This window comes from Pyxicephalus adspersus, chromosome Z (genome assembly GCF_032062135.1).
Source record: "Pyxicephalus adspersus chromosome Z, UCB_Pads_2.0, whole genome shotgun sequence".
NCBI lineage: Eukaryota > Metazoa > Chordata > Amphibia > Anura > Pyxicephalidae > Pyxicephalus > Pyxicephalus adspersus.
Window position 1 is genome coordinate 68173720 of NC_092871.1, and position 18618 is coordinate 68192337.

General features: G+C 40.8%; 1 protein-coding gene across 4 annotated transcripts in view; it reads right to left on the bottom strand.

Moving 5' to 3' along the window:
* The window catches only part of RABL6 (RAB, member RAS oncogene family like 6), a 29361-nt gene extending 28722 nt beyond the window's left edge, over window positions 1-639 (bottom strand). For 3 of the 4 annotated variants that reach the window (XM_072431181.1, XM_072431182.1, XM_072431178.1), the window contains exon 1: window positions 503-639. The gene's annotated coding sequence lies outside the window, so the exon portion shown is untranslated. The other variant, XM_072431179.1, reaches the window with a different exon arrangement.
* Between the last annotated feature and the right edge of the window lie 17979 nt (window positions 640-18618).

Consider the following 18618-nt stretch of genomic DNA (forward strand, 5'->3'; position numbering starts at 1 on the left):
ACCAGGTACTGGCACGGGGGGTATTACACCGACCAGGTATTGGCACGGGGGGGTATTACACCGACCAGGTATTGGCACGGGGTATTACACCGACCAGGTATTGGCACGGGGGTATTATACCGACCAGGTATTGGCGCGGGGGGTATTATACCGAACAGGTATTGGCGCAGGGGGGTATTATACAGGCAATCAGGTATTAGTGGGGGATGAATAAACAGGAGCCCGGGAATGGGGCTTGCGATATGTAGCCAAAAGGGACGGACACAGAGATGAGGTAGGTGCAGTGGGTGATACTGATCATCTCGAGAATAATGTCGTGGGGAAGGGGGGTATATTGTGGAATGTGACAGCTGGGTGTTAGGTCACGTGGTACAGATGATAATGATGGCAATGACAGCAGCCCTGTGCACTCCCCCTCTGCCCTTCACACACCCAGGCAGGATGCCCACTACGATTCAACCCACGCACCCCTCTGCTTTCTTTTTCCTAGCGGCTCTCTTACTCTGTTCTTTCCTCCGCTATCCTGAGCCGCCGCGCCGCCATCTTTCTTCCTCCTCTTCGGAGCATAGGTGGGGCGGAGTCACTGCAGCTGTTTACAGAGGCCGGAGAGGCACAAACACCGCAGAAAGCGAAGCGAGTTATAAAAGTGCGCATGCGTAGAGATGCCGCATAGTTCCTCCCTTCAGGGTGTATGTTGCATGTGCTGTTATCAAGGAAGAGCTCATAATAAGCAAGGTTTTTCACATCAGCATGGTTCCTGCCACTGGACTATTTCTTCTAGGTATAAGTAGTGCATCATTTACCCTCATTGGATGAGCTCTGAAATTTCAACCTTGCATTCAAACATAAATGAGCTAAACACATAGCTCCTAACTGTCCTGATCTCGCCGGGATAGAACTGCTTTCCAGCTGTCAGTCCCGTGTCCTGGAGAGCCCTTGCATTTTCATGGGGGCAGAAGTTGATTCTAACTCATGTATTACCTCAAGCTGCCATTAGATGGCGTTAAAAACCACATAGATCAATAGTCGCCTATATTTTCCGACGGACCACCAAATGCACGGAATCCGCAAGGCGCATGCGCGCGGGGTGTGTGTCGCGCTTAGGGGAAAACACCAGTTTTTACTTTGCATAAAAGGGTAGAGAACACTTTTAAGTTTAGTTCCGCTTTAATAAAGCAATAATACATCAGTGTTTTTCAACCAGGGCTGCTTGAGCAATGAGCACATTGTGCCTCTCAGGTCAGTTAAATTCAGCGGTCGCCAACCAGTGGTTCGCGGACAATTATGGTGGTTCGCTGCTCTGGTCAGGATAAGGACCCCGCTGGGGGACGCACCGGCCAGAGCAGCGAACCATGTCCCCCATAGGGATCGCAAGCTCAGGGAAGTGGGTGGGCTGTATCTCCGGACACAACCCACCCACTCTCCCATCGCAGACTCAGACCTGCCATGGGAAAGTGCGTGGGGTTATGTCATAATGACGTCACTCTGGGGGAGGTTTTTCCCTCTTTGAGTGACACAAGGCTCCTGACGCATGTGCGGTTCAGAGCCGGTAAATTTAGTGGTCCGCCAGTCTGAAAAGGTTGGCGACCACTGGTTTAATTGGCCTCAATGATCTTTTGGGCTATCTGTAAAGGTGACATTCTTCCTATTGGCCAGCAATGTAAGAGACATTCTTCCCACTGACCACCACACTAATGTACTGTGAGCTGTAAATATAGTAATTATGGCAGGGGTTCCCTGAAGACCTGAAAGTTAGGGTTCTGTGTTTCTAGGGTTCCCCATGGTAAAAAGGTCAAGAAACACTGTAATACTTCTCTTTCTTCTGTATTTTTTAAACTATAGTTAAAACATAGTTTATAACAAAAGTAAGGTACTTTATATGTTGGTCAGAAAGAAAAGGATAATCAGCAGGTAAACTTCTGCAGCCTAATTAAGTGACGCGTTTCACAGATACATCTGCTTCATCAGACTTAAAGTGGATGATGTAAATAGTCTGATGAAGCAGATGGTTTTGTGAAATGTGTCACCTTATGGAAGTTGAAGCAATTCACAACTGAATTCCTCATCCTTTTCCTATTAAAAATGTTGAAAACTATGTATTGTTCGTTTTTTTAAATAGTTAAACTTTGCTCCGCCCATGGACCACACCCATCATTTGCCATGACATGTGAAGTACCGCTCTTTGCCTTTGTCCCTTTTTGTCACCCCCAAATGTCAGGAGGTATGACACACACCTACCTGGCATACAAAATCCAACACAAAAAAAACTCCTAGAATCAGTTCTTTGGACAGCAATAAAAAAAACTCACATTGGTGTAAGTGACTGCAAATTAACCCCCATATTTGTGATCAGTTCTATTTAACCACCTGACCGATAAGCCCGACCTTGGTACGGGCTAAAAAAAGTTACTATTTTCGATAAGCCCGAACTTTTCTCACTGTATTTACATACAGTAACCAGCCTTACACTGTGCCTATGAAAATTCCCTAGCAAACAGGCTGCATTCAGTGTGCTAACAGAGAGAGAAGAGAAGAGATCAGTCAGAGAGTTTCATAGAAGTAGACAAAAGGCCAAAAAGGTATTTATTGCAGTTTTATAGATTTCTGTAATTTAGTGATTGGGATTGTCTGTTGAACCTCTCATGTGTTTGCTTAAAGTTCCACCAACAACATCATCATCAACAACAACAACAACAAACAACAAACAACAAATTAACCAACTTCAACCTCTTACCAACCAAACCTCTTAACCATCAATCTTCATAGTTCCATCTTACCATGTCATACTGCAAACCGAACAGTTCTATCTAATACAGAGCGGATTATACAGAATAAGAGTACAAAGAGAATAAGACTGAGAGACGTAGTGTAAATTATCTTGCATGTCAAAGTTCTCTACCTGAGAGTCAGATTCATCCACCATCTTATGTGACAAACAAGATTGAAACTGTTGATCCACCATTTTATGATACCTCATTCACTGCATGTTTGTACATAGACCTTCCGCTGCAGAAGCAGCAGTGTTATATGAAGAAAGTTTGAAGTTATTAAAGAAGTTATTTAAAGTATTTGGTGTGCTCTTTAAACCTACTACTTTTATGAAACGGTACTAGAGGAATTATAAAGACCGTCTGATCAGACAAAAGAGAGACAGATAATAATTCTTCTAATGCCACAGCGCACAAGGCACTTTATAGTGCTGCGCCTACCACAGGCAGCCACCAAAATAATATCCTTTCATTACACAGACAATGTGGTGTCACCCAGTACAGTATGCACCCCCTCCAGTGGTGCCACTGGGTGCGAGGAATACCCATTCTCTCAGTTGTACACTATATTAGTTTTTATTTATTTGTCTATTACCACTGCACATATAGGCAGGAGGAACCACAGTGTGTGACAGGGTGAACAGGTATTTAACACAATCATTGGCAAAAACCTGAAGCTGCAAAGGAACATCAAAGGAATGGTGTTTAAGAGGACACCAGCAGAACGGTAAGTATGAATTCAGAATTTAAAATAGGATTAGAGTTTATCCAGTGGTGACAGGGTCATTTTAAAGAAGAAGGGCTCAGAAGTATACAAGCATGTATGAGATCTTCACACATTACAGTAAACTTATCTCTTGAGTTTGTTTTTCTTCAGCAACAACAGCTTTATGCCCTCCCTCACCACTCAAAATCCATTGCTGCCATCTTCATTAAATGATTCCCCCATGCAAACATCTTCCTCCATGAGCCATAGGCAACTAGTAATGATGCAAATCCTACATTACATATGGGGATATACAAACGACACAGATTCAGTTTCACACTGACGCATATTTAATTAGAAGATAAAACTGTGTTATTACATGGGCAAAATAAAGGGACAGGAGCACCACACTTCTGTCACCTTTTCTAAGCTTTAGGCTGACTTTACAACTATGCATTGCGATAAGGGCTCCAGGGATGAATTTTATCACAAGGCCATCAAGGCTGTGGCCTAAGGCCCACAACCACTGGGAGCGGTATTGCAATATTTCTATGTAGAACTGGAACATGCTGCTATTGGTTGACCAACTCAAAAGTAATAGAAAGAACAAAGTGAAAAGTGTTCCACACATACCACGCTGCATAATATGTTGGAGGTATATAAATAGTTTACCAATATCATTATGATACTGAGGTTACATAGTGCAGAGATCTGTGCAGTGATTTTTGTAGTCAAGGTATCACTTGCTCCACACTCCATTCTCCCTCTCTCTACCTTCCTTCCTTCCAGGTGTGTAGTCATAATAAAAAAAGGGGGGGCACAGTACATTCCCGACCCACTACACCCCTGCCTGTGTCACTCAAAGGGGAAAAAACTTCCCTCAGAGTGAGGTCATGATACTAGAACCCACCCACTCTCTTGCTCAGACCTGCGATGGGAGAGTGGGCGGGTTGTGTTCTAAGACAACCTGGACAACTCCCTGAGCCTGCAATTCAATATGGAAGACAAGGTCTCCAGCTCTGGCCAATGTGCCCCCTCCCCACCCGAAAAAAGTTGGGGCACGCCATTCCCACCCAGACCCACCTCACTATTCCCCTGCTTCTTCCTCTCCCTTCCAATCTCACTCTGCCTTTCTTCTTCCTCTCTTTTCCACATGTTAAGGCGATTTCCTATTGATCCCAGACCAATATTTCCCTCTCTATCATGACCTCTGTTTTCAACGCGTTGGGAGCAGTGAATAACACACACCCAGCTTAAGCATATAGTTATATCACTTCTTCTCAAATCTTTATTATCACATTGCAGTTTATGTAGTCAGACAACAAGGTGGAAGACACTTAGTAGTTAGAATCTTAACTTACCAAATTCGCTGAGGAAGATGCTTAAATGTAAGGATGGAGCAAATATTGACTTACTGATAAGGAGGATATAACTAGTTTCGACACAACTCAATTATCTGCAAAATATAGCAAAAAACACAAAAACAACTTCCAGACTCAGCAAAAATATATTCCTTACACCACATCACTCTTTTTTTCATCCCCCTTGCCCCCATCTTTTCCATTTCAATTATTTCTTTCCCCATCTTCTCTCCTCTTCATCGCCCTCTTTCTCCCCCACTGTCCCTCTTGTTTGTGTGTTAGGAAAGAAGCAAGTCACTGGTGCAGACTGGCATCCATAGCAGGTTATGGCCATGTAGACATGAGCGGTGCAAATCAATTTGAATCTGCAGGTAACTGGTAAGGGAAGCAAATTATCCATGCTATCTGAAGTTGCCAACTCCAGGTTATTTTCCTACACAAGGAATGTAAAACAAGAGGCACACACAGATCTGGATAATATTTGTATAAATGTAATTATATGGTATATGCAAAAAGTATTTTATGTGACTATAATGCACAATATTATTATAGATTGCAAGCTCTTCGGGGCAGTGTCCTCTCCTCCTCCTGTGTCACTGTCTGTATCTGTCTGTATACTGTATCTGGCACTGTATCTGCCTCCTGTGTACTGTCTTTATCTGGCGCTATAAAAATCCCGTTTATTATTAATAATAATAATAATAATATAATAATATTAATAATAATAATAAAACAGGTAGTCCCCGAGTTAAGGACTCCTGACATACAGACGACTCCTAGATATGAACTGAGGCTTGATGGGGGGCAGTTCGCATTACCTGCAGAAGAAATCTTTTGGTAAACACAGCTGAGGTCGTGGGTGATCTTAAGGGCTGAGCTGTTCTGCAACCTTTTGTAACTCTTTAGTGACCATGGCAAACTCTGCAGTTGTTTCTTTTTGAATATCAAAGCACAGCTTGCTCCAGAAGTTAATGAATGTCTAAACTCCGGAAAGGTTTTTTTTTGCTTTGTTTGTTATTAACTCTGAGTGAGGATTTTGTACAGTAACTGACACCATGCTCTCCACGTACAGAAAGGTAAAAATAAATATTATGTTGAGACAAACATCTGTCCTATTTGCATTTAATAAAATAATGTACCTGTTCTGACATACATTTACAGTTTCTATCTCATATGTACGGGGGACTAGTCCCTCATCAGAAACGCCTGTTTGTCTGCCCCTGTGGGCAAAAGACAATAACTAGTACATGGAACTGTGATTGAGAAATTTGCTCGGCATTAGGTGAGCAAACAGGAATCCAGACTTGCATATGTTAAATACACAGTGATCACCATTTTGGCTTAGCCAGTATTTCCTAACCTATCTCTCTGATAGTCCTGTCTGCCACAGGGAGTACACACAGACAAAAAATGGCTTCAGAAGTGGGCAAACATGGTTTGATTGGGGCATTTTTTAAAATCTTTATTATTTCTTTTTTAAACACTAACTCTATTAGAAGGCTTTTTAAGTACTCTAGACATTGTTTCCAATACGTATTCTCCAGTGCTGTCTTTAATAACAAGGTATATTCCTTCTTATAGATTGAATGATGCCTTGTGTTTTTCAGCCTGGACAACTGAGAACAAAGTGTGTACACATTTTATCATAAACAGGCACCCTAAATGATGATCACCACCACGCCCTGCACTTATCGTGTTATAGTCACAGAGCAGCAATGTCATGATTAGCTATGCTCTATGAAACATTGAAAATTGCCTAACATTAGAAGTGGTGTTACAAAAAATTGTATTGCAGGGCATTATATATAAAAAAAAAGATGACAGTAGAAGCCATTTCCTTTTGGACTGTCTTTCTCTAATTGCAATCATACAGCTCTGTAATCTGTTTCAACTGTTGAGTTCTTGTTCATTTTCAACAAACCAGCATGATAAAAAAAACAAAGTCTTTACAACTTTACTTGCCAGCTAAAATTTGTAATTCTAAATATTTCCAATGCAGTATTTTATATGTGGCTAAATAAAACCTATTTTCTTTAAGCCCTGAACATTCCAAAATATGTACAAATAGACTTTCTCTTTTGGATGGATGTGGTTTTATTGTCCCATTCATTTTCATTGCAGATTACATCATCAGCTCATCCAGCTTTTTGCCCCAGGAATTAAAAATATGCCAAGCAGATAAGTCTGTTCACTTCTTCTGCTCCTAACTTTTTTAAAAAATAACAATAACAAGCTTGTGATCTATTTATGTTTACAAATGAGCAGCATTGGATTAATGAAAAAATATATTTCTAGGGTAAATCGTGTAAAACTTTTCTAATGCTGAAATAGGAATTCTACACTGAGAAGCATTTGTAGGTGACTGGTCACCTTTAAGTAAGCAGGGTTTATTGTGCGGTCTGAATATATTTGAATATGATTTGCTTCTGTTAACTTCAATAAATAAATTTATTTTAGGTTCAAAAACTAATACATGATCAGAAATCAGCATCTTCTTGTGTCAGCATTGTGTTGTTTTGTGAAAACAAGATGCACACTTTTGTAAGATCAGACAAGGGGTTAAATACCAACACCACCTGTGTCTCTAAAAAATGGTCATTTTAATAGTTTATACCAGCCTTTCACAGAACGCCAGGGTTTGCTGGGGGCTCCTTGAGCTGTGAATGATTGTCCTTCCATTTTCTGGTGCTTGTATATATAGTTCTTTAGCCAAAGCCACTTGGCAGAGCCAGCAGCATGATACCAGAGTCTTCAGGGTTGCATTCAGGCCACCACTGTAAGCATAATGTTTGGTCAGTTTTAGCGGGGGTTCCCCATAGAAATAATTTTAAGGGTTCCCCTGGGTTGTCTCAATTAAAAGCTGTGACAAATATCTATTCTGTCTGAATTCATTGTTCGATGGAAGTGACCCAGGTGTCCTACTAGGGCTTTTGGCCAGTTTCATTGTCTGTTATTAAATGCTATGTCCTGGTATCCAGAATACTTTATCTCCATTGGTGCCTTGTTTTCCTGAGGGGTCTGGAGACTCATATTGTTTTAGTTTGGTGATGTGACTTAATAGTGAAATATATCTAACATGACTCAGAGTGGACCATGTAATAACTGTGGATATGGCCTAAACAACCTGAAACTAAAGAATAATAGAAGGGACTGAAAAAAAAAATGAACTTGTCTATTTAGTGTTCAGAAGGCTAATATACAACTGTCCAGGGCAATTTCTCTAAACCTTTTTACTTCCAGTAGTAACAAGTAGTATTCAGGTTATTGTTGCCTATCAGCTTGGGCCAAGCTGGTTATTCTTCTTTGATCTCTGGCATAATCAATGAATTTATTAAATTTATAAACAATGACCAAATAGGGGATTAAAATCCTTATACAGGGGATTGATGCTTTTCCTCCAAGAAGAATAATTTCACCAAAATCATTCATAAATTCTTGAGTTTTGATCTTTTGTGAGCAGTCCATCATTTTACAGCCTTCCTGCTGACTTCTATTACACTTCACCAAGATACAGTCAGGCTGGATGGTAAATACAATAGTGTTCAGTAGCCTGCATCATGCAGGCAGCAAGTCCTGATTTGTTGTTATGACTTACTGCAATTTACACATCATTACTGCTCTTTGAATTGGTCTAATAATTAACCTTTATATACCTTTCATCATAGTGGAACACCGGACAAACTTCTAAATCCACAGCTAAAATACTTACCGGTATCTACAAATAGTATACATTCAAATTATGTAGCTAGATAGTATATGAATTCATAATATGTAACTGTGTAGTAATGCATATTGTCTATAGGAGAAAAAGAGTAGACACAATCATTTTTTTTGTTTTATTCTTTATTAGGAAATGTATTACACACATATCAATGACAATTTTAAAGGGAACCAATAAACATGACTGCATATTTTTGGAGTTGAGGGAGAAAATCCATGCATACACGGGGAGAACATGTAAACTCCATACAGGAGTGGAGTCCTAGCTGATATTTGAACCAGGGACCCCAAGGCTGCAAGGTAAACTATTTAGCTTTTAGCTACCAATGCCTCCCTGAAGGTGCAATTCTGACTATGTTGTGGTACATTAGCTAACCTTTGCGAACGATCTATTGTGTATTGTCTATTCCACAGAATGTTGATATGTTTGACCATTCTAATAGCCAGAATACACATGCCAAGTATTGCATTGAAAAGTGTAGATTTTCAGTTGTTCTCTTCTTTTCCCATCCTGACTGGACATTTTTTCAGAGTTCCTGGCTGATGTGCTGCTGATAACATTATCTTTCAGAGCTACTTTACATTTTTGCTAGCTTCTCAAGTGGCTGATATGTGATGTGATTAAAGCTACGTACACACTTCCAATTATTATCGTTGGAAAACGAACGACGAACGATCCTGCACGATATATACGAACGATCGTATAGCACCGATCCTGCACATAGAGGTAACGACACGATCGTTCGTAGATATTGTACACACAATAGATACGATCGTTTAAGCGATAGAGGAACTATGTGCACGACAGGAAAGTGAACGAACGTTCGTTCATTACGCATGCTCTGAACATGGACGATCAACGAACGGCCGTACACACGAACGATGTTCAACGATCGTCGTCCAATCCGATCTGCCGGTCCGGTCGTTCGTTTCCAACGAGTTTCCTCGTTCGTCGGCGTCATTGGTTACTTTTTTACGAACGATTTTTTGCCCAATCGATCGTTCGTCGTTCGATTGGAACGATAAAAATTGGAAGTGTGTACGCACCTTAACAGCTTGGTCATTTGTATGCTCACAGTACTTCTCTCTAGTTCTTGGATATCAAGCTGCAGATGAAGCCAGTTTGATCAGACAACATACAAGTCCAACATTGTTGTGATGTGCAAATTAAAGTCTGGATTCACCATGAGGATTCCACCCTTCTCTTCTGTTCTTGTCTATAGGTTTAACAAAGTCAGTATTTGAAAAGGTTGAGGCCATGTTGACCACATCTTCTGAGCTGTTCTACATTTCATGCTGCTCATTTTGTTGATGTCAAAATAGATACAGGCAGTTTGATCAGATAAAATTCAAGATGAACATTGAAGTCATATCATCTCTCTGAAATGCCTTACATTTCAGCATGCTGCTCATTTTGTTGATGTGTGAAAATCTGCATTGTGTACAATGGTCCCCCGATGCCCCCACTGTTGTTAATCAATTTACCCAGGTAGATTGATAAACAACAAAGTGTGGATGGCCTCTGTACTTTCCTAGAGAAAGTTTGATCAGATAACATACAGGATGAGCATATAAGTCATATCTTCCCTCTGAACTGCTTCCCATTTCGGCATGCTGCTCATTTTGTTGATGTATAAAAATCAGCGTACAGTGATCCTCTGATGCTGTTCATCAATCCACAAGTATTGATGAATGACAGCATGGGAATGAACACTGATTTAATAAATATCAGGCTGCAGATGACACATTTTGATCAGATAATATACAAGCACAGCATGGAAGCTGTACTGTCAGGCTACAGATTATGCCTGATATCAAAATGGATAAGGACAGTTTGATCAGATAACTTACAAGATCAGCATGGAAGTCATATTATCCTTCTGAACTGCTTTACATTTCAGCATGCTGCTCATTTTGTTGATGTATGAAAATAGGGATTGTACACAATGGACCCCTGATGTCCCCCAATGTTTTTCATCAATTCACCTAGGTGGATTGATGAACGACAAAATGGGGATGACCACTGTACTTTCCGAAGGACAGTTTGATCAGGTAACATACAAGATGAGCATGGAAATCATATCTTCCTTCTTACCTGCTTTTTATTTCCGCATGCTACTCATTTTGTTGATGTATGAAAAACGGTGTAAAATGGTCCCCTGATGTCCCCCATTGTCGTTCTGGTTGGATTGATACGAATGACAGCGTGGGGACAACCGCTGTACTTTATAGTTTGATCAGATAGCATACAAGATGGGCATTGTAAAGCAGCTCTGAAGGAAGATATAACTTCATTTCGGCATGCTGCTCATTTTTTTGATGTATGTAAATCTGGATTGAGTACAATGGTCCCCCAATGTCATTCTGGGTAGATTGACGAATGATAGAGTGGGGACGACCACTGTACTTTACAGTTTGACCAGATCAGATAACATAGAAGATGAGCAGCCTGGTCCCTTATCTTTCATTTAACATTTCTTCAAGTATTTCCTCCATCATCTCTTCTGAGGGCATGTAATGATTAGACCTCTCTGCTTTCATCTCTTGGTTTTTTTTGATGACTATTTCTACCAGTTGAGTGATGTATTTTGTTTTTGATTGTATGCTCAGGCTAAAAGATAAAGAAAAGTTTTAGTGTAAAATACAAAATATACAAAATTTTATCAAAATAACTAATACATTTTTACAGGTGTAAACAAAAGGACAAGCTGAAAGTACAAGATCAGAGGCTGCCTCTAGTATATCATTTTGTCGCTGGATCAGGCCACAAATACTGGCTCATGAGCCCACATAGTTTCACAGGGTGTCACCAGGACAGGCATGGAAATAGTGGTCTTTGTGGCATCACTAGCTACACCCTGGTCCAGGCATTTCTGTATTTATGTGAGATTCTGACCAAAACACAGACATACAATAACAACAAAAACTTGAATAATGATGTTGGTAGTGGATACTTACTATGTTTTTGTTAGGCAGACACATCCAATCACCAATACTAAAAAAATCCCACTGACAGTGACAATTATCATAGCCAGAAGCCAAGTAGGGAGCTCTACAAAAGAAAGAAGTGAGGTATTAGATATGAGCTCTATGATAAAAATATGGCTGAAAAAAAGTAATATAGTGGAACTATTGTGGAAGTGGGTAGAGTAAAAACTGGTAAATGTTTACACCTTCCTGTTGGTGACATCTTCCCAACAAAAGGATTTTTAACTCTTTCCACATTTATTATTAAACAAGAATGCTTTTGGCTGGAGCACTTTAAACTAGCATTAATATTGACGCAATTGCAATAAGCTTAAAATTTAAAAACTCTAAAACATACCTTGAACATGAGATCGAAACCAGGATGAAATATCTTCCGAGTGTTCTGGCTTTATGATTCCTTCCATCATCCTCTGACCACCCACAATGTTACTATAGTCATTTACGTACGAGTAGTCGGCTTCCATGTTGTCAGTATCCTGATAATCACCTTGCACATTTGCAAAGTTTGTTGATAAAAATCATAGAAAAAAAACATAAATGTTGGAAATTTTCTATTTATATGTGTAGGTTACATTATCCTATAAATAATCACCATGATCAACATTATACAATGTAAATTAATACAATATATTAATGAACAGAATATAAAATCAGGCTCTTTTGTTGGAAACATAAGATGAATGGTAATTCTGGGACCATTGTCCAAAATTATCAATATGGTCATTATGGCTCCATCAGAGCCCTTTTCACACAATTCCCATGTCATTCTATGCACTGCATATGGAGTGTAACTTTATATGGTCTCTATTCTCCTTTGTATCAATTGCTACAGTATATTGGGCTCAAGTCAGACATTGCTAACACAAGGGAAAAAATATTTAATTTAGCCAATGTAGCTGTGATTGGGTTGGACTAAGCTATATTAGCTGACACACTAGGACAAAGCTTATGCTCTAAAGCAGTGAACGTTAGGTCTTTTAAACCGACAGCCAAATGGCTGATCTTTGTCCTAAGACATAGTAAATTGAGCCCAATATGTATAATACAAGAACTACATACATTATAATGAAAGGTGTCCTTACCTGGTAATGATGCAGTGGATGATGAAGCTGTGAACATTGGAGCTGTGGGGAATCCTTGGGGTATTTCAATTGACATTGCCAACAGAAGGCAGAACACAAGAAATTAAATAGCAATTATCACTGTGGCACAATGGTAAGCACCCCCAGCCGCACCTAATGGTTTCATCCAACCTCCCTAACTGTCACTTTTGCTGAACAGCTTAGCTTGTTTACAAGAAGTGGAAAAATACTGGCAGGAATATACTAGTGATAGGATGCCATTTCCAAAATTTAAATATAACACAATATTTTTACCATAAAAGTTTTTCTCAAGAAACATTAATAAAAATATATGAAAATAAATTTATGATTTGTCAATTATTATGTTTTTTCTTTTATATAATTTTAAAATTTAATATCTTTATTTAAGGGATTTATACTAAGTTTTAGGATAATGTAGGGGGACTGCCTTTTTCTATCTGCTTGCTGAGTTGTAACTTTGTAAATTGCAAATAAAGTTGTTGAAGTTTTTTCTGCCCCTGATAGTGGCCTGAGAAACCCCATCAGGATATAGAGAAATGCAGGAGGTACAGGGACAGAGATGAGAACATCTGCTCAGCCAGGATAGGTACCTGCATCCCTTCCAGAACACACTGCCCCTGATTCATCAAGCAGAATCGGATTATCGGTCGCGCATTTGTATTCGCGATCCGAAATTGTACGCCATCGCGCTATTCAGCAACTGAAAATGCTCGCGGCCGGACCCGCGCATCTCCGGCAGCTTTACACTGGCGAGTTTGCATTAAAAGTCACTGTTCCCCTAAAAAATCATTCTTTCTAATGGCACACACATTACCCATAGCCCTAAAAACTTATTATTGTGAAGGCAGGAATCCGGCTGGCAGTGAGGCGAGTGTACGCGCACACTCGAGTCCGGACCGCGGTAAACCGCAATCGATGGCCGCGCGTACTTTCGCGCTTCCAGCGAGCGCGGATTTTATTGATGAATCAGGGGCACTGACTGCCTTCTCTGTGTGTAGTGCATTATTATAATGAATCCCCTCTGTATTAATGGGGTATTTGTGATATCTTATCAGAGATCACTTTGGGATATCCCTACAGTCAGTGTATGAGCTATATACACAAATAATAATTTGCTCTGCCCTTTCAGTTATCTTTACTGATCTGCACCCTCTGTCTAGTTACATCTAGCATAGGTTAGGCATCCGATGGCCCATAGGTAGCAGAGGTCCAGTTGCATTGGCAGATTAGTGTGATTGCTAGGGTCTAGGTGGTAGCGCAGATAGATTGTTCCTGAACTCCAGAGACTTTGCCTGCATCCCTGCAATCCGGGATCACAGCACACACAGCACAATTGCCGGTTGGAGGATCTTCTTGCTGCTGTTTTCAAGATCAAGATCAGGACATCTTTGCTACTATCAACTCCAGAGGCCTCTGCAACTCATCCTGACACTGATCATTACTGGAGGTATTTGTGGTTATAGACTGTATATATATAGCCGGGTATATCTGTGCACAATTCCCCTCAGGACTCTGCTATGTGCTTGATATATGTATTCATTTATGTTTATTGATTGTATATATTGTTATTACTATTTTGAGATATAAAGCTTACAAATACTCCAACCTGTGTGTTCATTTACCTGCAATGGTTAATGTTGCATGCTGTGTGTAGTGGTTCCTCAGGTGCTGTTTTATATTTCTGTTATTAATTCTGGTTAATGTCCCAGGAAGGGAGCCCCCTCTGCTAACAGAGACCCTGTCCTGGGTGGAGGCACTGCCAACTTTATTATTATCCTCACTCTTCCACATAGCGAAGGCTCAGGATCCTCTCTGTTATCTACAGGTTAGCGCCATAGCCTGGTTTGTGAGAGTCATTTACATGATCCCCCCCCACATACAGGGCTACAATAACAATATTATTCATCTTTTTATTTTCAAAGTTATTACGTTTATATTTAGTATTGCAATTACCCTTATGGCCAGAGAATTAGGTAATGCAGAACGAGTGCAGAACAAAGAGTGGCAGACCGTTATCTGAATGGAAGTGATGCCTCCCAGATAGCAATAGTTTTGGGTTGTAATCGTACAACCATAACCAAAATTATTAAGACCTTTGAATCTTCATGTAGAAGGGAAAAATTACCAAGAGGAGGTCTGAAAAATTCAAAGTTGGATGAAACCCATAAGGAGGAGTTATGCAAGTTTGCAGAATAAGCCTTAGGGAAATGAAGGATCAATTATTTGCCGAATTTGGAATGAATGTATCTATTTCAACAATAGATAGATGCATTGATAAATTCCAAGGGTCATTAAAAAGAACTTAATTCCTGCATGTCGCAATGATTCCCACTCTCTCCAAGAAAGGGTTAGCTATGCTAACAAAATCCTTGATCTCATTGCTAAGGAAGATGGAAAAAACATCTACTTTCTTGATGAAGTAGGTTTTAACATCACAATGACAATCAAAAGGGGAAGATCTCCTATTGGGCACAGGACGGCCATGTTGTGGCTGGAGTGCGTTCCAGAAATTATTCAATTTGTTGTATGAGAAATAAAAATGGGATCCTCCACTCTAAGTCACAAGCACAGGCATTTAATCAAGAAGCACTCATGAGGTTTTGAATGTTTTTAGTGAAAAGAGTGTTCAGCATGCCATCCTAATTATGGATAATGTCCCTTTTCATAAAATTAGCCAGGTAAAGAACTTGGTTGAAAGTAACGGACACCAACTCTTATTTTTACCACTATACTCTCCATTTCTTAATCTTGTTGAGAACATGTTCTCTAAATGGAAAGAAGAAGTAAGAAAAAATGGGCTAATTAATTTGGGTGCTTTATTAGAAAGCATCAATAGTGTATTTTCAACAATAGCAGGATTGCTCACTAGTGTTGTTGTTGGAATTCAGGTCGTCCTAATATTCGACCCGAAATATGGCCGTTCGTATTCGGGTCAACGCGACCCGAATTTTGTTGGATTCAAAGCCCCGAATTTGACCCTCCCAGAATGCCTAGGGACCTCCCTCATGATGCATAGGGCCCTCCAATACCAGCAGGGATGCTCCCCTCCATGTTTGTTGTGGCAGGCAGCCAATTGGCTGTCTGTCACTGCATGCCACACAGGCAGCCATTGACCTATATAAGGCCAGGGCGTGCCTACATTTACCACTCCTGACAGAGATTTGCTAGCATCACAACCTTTCTGTGCTGCTTGGCTTGCTTTGTCAAAGTAAAAAAAGTGCTTTACTTAGGCTGTGTCACACTCACACTTTTAGTCAGATAGATTGTTGGGTTGTACTGTATTGGTGCAGTCCTGAAATCTACTGTACTCAGATAGGTAGAGTGTTTCACTGTTAGCTAGCTAGCTAGATAGATAGATAGATAGATAGATAGATAGATAGATAGTCAATGTGTTACATACATGCAGCCAGAGGCAGGGTAAAAAAATACAGATATTTAATTCTGATACCACTTGCTAACTATCAAAATAAACAGAAACATTTCTGTATTTCTGTAAAAAAAATACAGATATTTCATTCTGATACCACTTGCTATCAAAAAAGCTATACAAATTTCTGTATTTCTGAAAAAAAAATGCAGATATTTAATTATGATACCACTTGCTGTAAATAAAGCCATAACAATTTCTGTATTTCTGTAAACAAAATACAGATATTTAATTCTGATACCACTTGCTATCTATCAAAATGAACAGAAAAATTTCTGTATTTCTATAAAAAAAAATACAGATATTTCATTCTGATACCACTTGCAATCTATCAAAATAAACTGAAAAATTTCTGTATTTCTGTAAAAAAATACAGATATTTAATTCTGATACCACTTGCTATCTATCAAAAAAGCCATAAAAAATTCTGTATTTCTGTAAAAAAATACAGATATTTAATTCTGATACCACTTGCTATCTATCCAAAAGGACAGAAAATTTTATGTATTTCTCTACTAAAAATACAAATATTACATTATTATACAAATAGGTGATATAGGCCTCAAAGTGAATAGAGGCAGAGGGCCCTGAAGTAGGTGCTCGGTAAAAAAATATTAGCCAGTTACACAGCTCCATTGCAAGTTATAAACCTCAGAGAAAGAGTAGAGGTAGAGGGCCACTAAGGTGAGGAGTAGAAGGAGATGCCGAAGGCTGTGAACGTGCTCTTCCCATCAAGATGTCCGTGCAGCAGTTGGCGACTAATCAGTACACTCTGCAGAGGGGGTGTTGAAGTAATCGCCGATCCAAGCCTTATTCATTTAAAAAAAAAAGTGATTTGGTCGACATTTTCTGCGGCGAGCCGAATCCCCTTGTCTCACACTACTACTACTCACCCCAGCTGCACTGAAGATTCTTTCAGATAACACACTTGCGGCTGGGCACGCAAGGATCTTAATGGCATATTCTGCCAGCTCCGGCCACTTCTCAAGCTTGGATACCCAGTAGCCCAGTGGGTCCTGGCTTTGCTGGTTGCAGATGTCGTAGCGCTGCTGAGTGTCATTGGCAATTGCTGCACGACTGGCGGTTGTTTCCGCTGAAAAAAAGCCTGCCTGGCTTAGATGACCTCTACCACTGCTGCCACCCATGCCGCCTAAGGCAGTTGTTTGGCTCCCATGGCTAGTGGAACTGCCATAGGGATCCCTGCTGCTGCTGGCAGCCGAAAAGGCTGAGCACAAGTCCCTTACAAGCACTTCTTGGTAGTGCTGCATTTTAGGTCCCCTGTATTGGGCAAGATGAGTTGTTGTATCTCAGGGTTGTAACGTGGATCCAGTAATGTAGCAATCCAATAGTCGTCAGTCTTTGTTTTTAGGTGTTGTATGCGCGGATCTTTGGCTATGCACTCCTGCATGAAGGCTGTCATGTGGCTCAAACTACCCACAGCTGAGGTAATTCTGGACCCACACTCCTGTGGGTCGAGCAGCAGCACAGGGTCGTCCTCCTCCTCCGCCTGGTCTTGCCATCCACAGAATATGCCGCCTTGTGTTTGGGTGGACGGATGCCATGTACCCTCAATATCCTCCTCTGCCCGTTCCTTCCCATCTCCCATGCCTGCAATGTCCTCCTCATCCTCTTCCACCTCCACCTTTTCCTGGATTTGTGGTGAACTATGCCTAGTAGGCACGCATGTCCGAGATGATGTTTGAAACATCATCTCTTGATGCAGCGTCTGCTCTGTGTCATGTCCGAGATCCACCATCATCTGTTCCAGCAGGCATATGATGGGGATGGTGTCACTGACACAGGCCTGATCTCTGCTCCCTTCTGATCACTCTGTGTCATTCAAATTCCCCTTCTGATCGCTTTTTTTCCACTGTACGGCAGTTAGGACAGGGAACAGCAGGTGGCGCTGTGCCAGCTTCTTTCGCTCTGCTTTACAGACAGGAAAGACACGATGCTGGCAGAGGAGAAAAGAGACAGATGCTGCATGCAGCCAGAGACACACGCGGGATCGGGTATCGGGTGAGTATATTATTTTAATTATTTTAGAACACATTTGTCGTATAGGACGCACTAACTTTTCCCCCCCAGTTTTGGGGAAGCAAAAGTGCGTCTTATACGGCAAAAAATACGGTAACTGGGCTGAAAGGTGCTCTGGAGCTGGTGCTCGTGGTGGCGGTCTGCGGTTGTTGAGGCAAAGCTGTGGTGACAGGCAGCTTCCGACGATAGATGATTATGACTTGCCTCACTGGTAAGTGAAGAATGCAGAGTGTGGGCAGCTTTTACCCTCTTCCTCCCTCTCCCCCTTTGAGGGCGCTCTGCAACCTCTTCTTCTTCCTCCTCCTCCTCTTCTTCCTGCCTATGATGATCGCCTTGTTCGCCCCATGTCGGATCAAGGACATCATCATCATCATCATCAGAAGAGAGCGTTTCCCTGTATGTGCCGAAAGGAAGCAGTTGCCTTTTGGGGCCAGTTTGAATTGGCTTGTTTGGCTCAGAGTGTTCTGGTGAAAAGTAAGTGGGGGGAAAGCCTGTGAACTGACTCTCT